The following is a 6000-nucleotide window of genomic DNA, read 5'->3' on the forward strand; positions in this document are numbered from 1 at the left end:
ACTGAACAAGGGTTCTTACAAAGGCCAGGGGTCAGGGCTGCAATACTGGGGGGCAGCCCCCCAAAAAGAAGGTACAGACAATGAGGTCGGTGGCTCAAGTGATCCGCCCACCTCAGCCTCCCAAAGTGTAGGCATTACAGGCTTGAGCCACCTCATCCAGTCAATTTTCTTCATCTTTAAAATGGGATTGGCTGGGCCTAATGGCTCACGCCTGTAATCCCAGCACTTTGGGAAGCCAAGGAGGGTGGATCATTTAAGGTCAGAAGTTCGAGACCAACCTGACCAACATGATGAAACCCCGTCTCTACTAAAAATACAAAAATTAGCCCGGCATGGTGGCGGGTGCCTGTAATTCCAGCTACTCAGGAGGCTGAGGCACGAGAATCACATGAGCCCGGGAGGCAGAGGTTGCAGTGAGCCAAGACTGAGCCACTGCACTTCAGCCTGGGTGACAGAGCAAGACTCCATCTCAAAAAAAAAAAAAAAAAAAGTACAGAGCATGGATGGATGATACAGATCTGTTGATGGGGGGTGTGAAGGGTGGTCTCGTATACTGGGGAGAGCTGCCTAAAGCGCCCCTCCCCCATCAACTGTCCAGACATCTGCTGTTTGTTTGTTTTCAGCTCAGCTTGTGTGTAACTGCCAAGCTCCGTGAGGGGGCAAAGCCTCCCCGCAGTGGGGCTGATTTGCATGGATATTTTCATTCCCTTCAGTTCCCTGAGCAACCAGGACAGGCGTGAAGGGTAGAAAAAAAGCCACAGAACTACCCTCCAGGCAGGTGTTGGCGAGAACCAGAGAGTCCCACCTCCTTGAAGTCCTGAGACCCAGGGCACGTCACATTGGCTCTCCAGGCCTCAGTTTCCTCCTCTGTAAAATGGGGGTATAGTCGCCCCTACCCACATGGTTCGTGCAGGGCTTAAGCCTGCGTGCCCTGGCATCATCTGGTCCCCGTGCTGTTCTCCCTGCATGGCTTGGGGCTGACCTCTGCACAGGATATCTCCCCTGCCCACTGGCTTCTGGCCACATTTAGCCAATGGGAGGCACTGGGGGCAGACTGTCTGAGAGGAAGGTGGGAGAAGCCAAGATACTTCTTTTCTTTTCTTTCTTTCTTTTTTTTTTTTTTGAGACAGAGTTTCGCTCTTGTCGCCCAGGCTGGAGTGCAACGGCACAATCTGAGCTCACTGCAATCTCCACCTCCTGGGTTCAAGCGATTCTTCTGCCTTAGCCTCTCAAGTAGCTGGGATTACAGGTATGCACCACCATGCCCGGCTAATTTTGTATTTTTAGTAGAGACTGGGTTTCACCATGTTGGTCAGACTGGTCTTGAACTCCTGACCTCAGGTTATTCACCCGCCTCAGCCGCCCAAAGTGCTGGGATTACAGGCGTGAGTCACCGCGCCCGGCCTCTTTTTGCTTTTTTTCTAGGGATAGGGCCTTACTCTGTCACCCAGGCTGTAGTGCAGTGGCACAATCATAGCTCACTGCAGCCTCAACCTCCTGAGTAGCTGGAACCACAGGTGCGTGCAACCATACATGGAATTTTTTTTTTTTAAGATTTTTAAAATAGAGATGGGGGTCTCCTATATTACCGAGACTGGTCTCAAACCCCTGGCTTCAAGTGATCCTCCCACCTTGGCCTCTCAAAGTGCTGGGATTACAGTCGTAAACCACTGCACCCGGCCCAAGATATTTCTCCCCACATGCCTCTGGTAGCACCTCCCGTTAGAGATCATCTTCCTATATGGTAATTTCTATTTAAATTTTTTACGTGGTCTGCCATATCCCTTATTTTTATTATATTTTTTAAGAGATGAGGTTTGGCTATGTTGCCCAGGCTGGAGTCCAACTCCTGGGTTCAAGCGATCCTCCTGCCTCAGCCTCCTGAGTGGCTGAGACTACAGGCCTACACCACCATGCTTGGTTTATGCTAATTTTTTTTTTTTTTTTTTGAGATGGAGTTTCGCTCTTCTTGCCCAGGCTGGAGTACAATGGTGCGATCTCGGCTCACCGCAACCTCCGCCTCCTGGGTTCAAGCGATTCTCCTGTCTCAGCCTCCCTAGTAGCTGAGATCACAGGCATGTGCCAGCACGCCTGGCTACTTTTTTTTTTTTTTTTTTTTTGAGATGGAGTCTCACTCTGTCACCCAGGCTGGAGTGCAGTGGCGCAATCTCGGCTCACTGCAAGCATCACCTCCCAGGTTCACACCATTCTCCTGCCTCAGCCTCCTGAGTAGCTGGGACTACAGGCACCCGCCACCACACCTGGCTAATTTTTTGTATTTTTTGTAGAGACGGGGTTTCACCATGTTAGCCAGGATGGTCTCGATCTCCTGACCTCATGATCCACCTGCCTTGGCCTCCCAAAGTGCTGGGATTACAGGCATGAGCCACTGCACCCAGCCACACCCAGCTAATTTTGTATTTTTAGTAGAGACGCCGTTTCTCCATGTTGGTCAGGCTGGTCTCGAATTCCCGACCTCAGGTGATCTGCCCGCCTCGGCCTCCCAAAGTGCTGGGATTACAGGCATGAGCTACTGTGTGCGGCCTATGCCAGTTTTAAAATAATCTCTCCATCCCTTTTGTTTCGTTTTAGACAAAGTTTTACTCTTTCATGCAGGCTGGAGTGCAGCGGCGCGATCTCGGCTCACTGCAAGCCCCGCCTCCCGGGTTCATGCCATTCTCCTGCCTCAGCCTCCCGAGTAGCTGGGACTACAGGTGCCCGCCACCACACCTGGCTAATTTTTTGTATTTTTAGTAGAGACTGGGTTTCACCATGTTGGCCAGGCTAGTCTCAAACTCCTGACCTCGTGATTTGTCTGCCTTAGCCTCCCAAAGTGCTGGCATGAGACACTGTGCCTGGCCGTCCTTTGATTACAGGCATGAGACACTGTGCCTGGCCGTCCTTTGATTTTTTTATCTATGTATTAAATTGACCCATATATTAAATCCCCTCTATTGGAGATACTTCTGTTTTCCTGGTTAGACCCTCACTGATGTAAAGCTACTGTCAGGAGGCCAAGCAGAGTGGTTCACGTTTGTAATCTCAGTGCCTTTGGGAGACCAAGGTGGGAGGATAGCTTGAGCCCAGGAGTTCAAGTCCAGCCTGGGCAACATAGTGAGACCAACCTAACCCTCTACAAAAAATGTAAAAGTTAGCTGGGCATGGTGTCTTGGGCCTGTAGTCCCAGCTACTGGGTAGGCTGAAGTAGGCAGATTGTGAGGATTTTTTTAAACAAAAGTATTGCTTTTTTTGTACAATTTAGATACAATAAAAATCTTCCCGGCCGGGCATGGTGGCTCATGCTTGTAATCCCAGCACTTTGGGAGGCCGAGGCAGGTGGATCACAAGGTCAGGAGTTCGAGACCAGCCTGGCCAAGATGGTAACACCCCATCTCTACTAAAAATACAAGAATTAGCCAGGCGTGGTGGTGGACACCTGTAAGGTGAGGCAGGAGAATCACTTGAACCTGGGAGGCAGAGGTTGCAGTGGATCGCGCCACTGCACACTAGCCTGGGCGACAGAGCAAGACTCTGTCTCAAAAAAAAAAAAAAATTTAAGAAAATCTTCCCTTTTTTGCATACAGTTGTTCATATTTCAGCAAACATATATAGTCACATAACCAAAACCACAATCAAGATGCAGAATGGTTCCATCGCCAAAAAAAAAAAATTTCCCCCATGCCCCCCAACTTTTTTTTTTTTTTTAAGGCATGGTCTCACTCTGTTGCTCAGGCTGGAGTGCAGTGGTGTGATCATAGGTGACAGTAGTGTCAAACTGCTGGGCTCGGGCAATCCTCCTGCCTCAGCCTCCGGAAGAGTTAGTACAGGCACGTGCCACTGTACCTCTCATTTTTTTTTTTATTTTTTGTAGACACTGGGTCTCGCTCTGTCTGTCGCCCAGGATGGTGTCGAACTCCTGGGTTCAAGCAATTCTCTCACCTCAGCCTCTGAAAGTGCTGGGATTACAGGCGTGAGCCACTGCACCCGGTCCCATCGTGCCCTTTTGCAGTCAACCTCTCCTGTCCCAATGTTTCACTGTCCCTATAGTTTTTCTTCTCCTAGAACATTATAGAAATAGAGTCATACAGTATGCGACCTTTGCATTGAACTTCTTTCCCTCATCCTAATGCATTTGAGAGTTCTCCATGTGGCTAGGTATCACTAGTTCCTTCTTTCTGATTTTTTTTTTTTTTTTGAGATGGAGTTTCATTTGTTCTTGTCACCTAGTCCGGAGTGCAATGGCGCAATCTCGGCTCACTGCAACCTCCACCTCCTGGGTTCAAGCAATTCTCCTGCCTCAGCCTCCTGAGTAGCTGGGATTACAGGTGCATACCACCAAACTCAGCTAATTTTTTCGTTTTTAGTAGAGATGGGGTTTCGCCATGTTGGCCAGGCTAGTCTCGAACTCCTGACCTCAGGTGATCCGCCCGCCTCAGCCTCCCAAAGTGCTGAGATTACAGGCATGGTCTTGCATCGTGAAGATGGACTGCAGTTTCTCTCTCCTTTCTGTAGCTGAGGGAGCTGCTGTGAGCTATTGAGAGTGAGTCAATATTTGAAAAACGCTTAGGGCAGTAACTGGCACGTTATACACATGTCAGCTGTCATGAGCATGCTGGGGTGGGAGGGGCTTGCTGAGAAGTTAGCCTTTTTGAGGTTCCCCTTTCCCCTAATTGTTCATCCTGCTTTCAGCGGGAAGAGAGCCCACCCCTTCCCCAGCTCAAAGGGCCAAGACTCCTTTGGTGCAGATGTGGCAGAGGCTGGCCTCCAGTGAGAGCCTCCCCACCCCATCACTGAAGCTGAAAGTGGGCCCTGAGCCCATGGAGGAGATGAGGCTGCTGCAGTTCCCTGATGCCTGCCAAGATCAGCATCTGGGAAGCTTCTCTGTAGCCTGGGCCCCTTCCCCCAGCGCTGGGGCAATGATGAGAAAGTTGGGCTCCATCTCAGACACTTGCCAGGCAGTTCCTCCTGCCAGAGACAAGAGCCAGGGGGGTGGGGGGACAGTGGAGGCCCAGGGAGGATGGAGAACAGGCCTGCGCCTCATGGATTTCGGGGCCATGGTGGACAACCACAGGATCTGGTGTGAAGGGCCTGGGCCTCTTGGATTTGGGGGAGTTCACAATATCTGGGGTGAAGGTGGGAATGGGGGTCAGAGGGCATCCCTTCTCCTGGATTATGGAGAAGATTCCACATCTCACTGTTGACCAATGTAGTCCTGGTTGGTAACCACTGCCTGTCTGTTCCTACCTGCTGGGGCAGAGATGGGGGTGGTGGCACAGGAATGGGGTGGAGACTCTGAATGAACAAGAAGACAGAGAGCCAGGGCTGCTGGATTGAGAGGAGCCAGATGGCTTTAGTTCAAATCTCACCTCTCCTGTATGTCTCAGTTTTCCTCCTTCTTTTTTTTTTTTTTTTTTTTTTTGAGATAGAGTCTTGCTCTGTCACCCAGGCTGGAGTGCAATGGCATGATCTTGGCTCACTGCAACCTCCGCCTCCCGGGTTCAAGCAATTCTTGTGCCTCAGCCTCTCGAGTAGCTGGGGTTACAGGCGCGCATCACCATACCTGGCTAATTTTTATCTTTTTGGTAGAGATGGGGTTTCGCCATGTCGGCCAGACTGGTCTTGAACTCCTGATCTCAGGTGATCCGCCTACCTTGGTCTCCAAAGTGCTGGGATTACAGGCGTGAGCCACCGCGCCCGGTCAATTTTCCTCTTCTTTCAAATGGGATTGGCCGGGCGCAGTGACTCACGCCTATAAGAGCGTGAGCCACTTTGGGAGGCCAAGACCTAGGTACATGGAATGGATCACTTCAGGTCAGGAGTTTGAGATCAGCCTGGCCAACATGGTGAAACCCCGTCTCCACTAAAAATATAAAGATTAGCCAGGCATGGTGGCGTGGCCTGTAATCCCAGCTACTTGGGAGGCTGAGGCAGGAGAATCGCTTGAACCCAGGAGGCGGAGGTTGCAGTGAGCCAAGATCATGCCACTGCCACTCCAGCCTG

The sequence above is a fragment of the Nomascus leucogenys genome, chromosome 10 (genome assembly GCF_006542625.1).
Source record: "Nomascus leucogenys isolate Asia chromosome 10, Asia_NLE_v1, whole genome shotgun sequence".
In the NCBI taxonomy this organism is placed as follows: Eukaryota; Metazoa; Chordata; class Mammalia; order Primates; family Hylobatidae; genus Nomascus; species Nomascus leucogenys.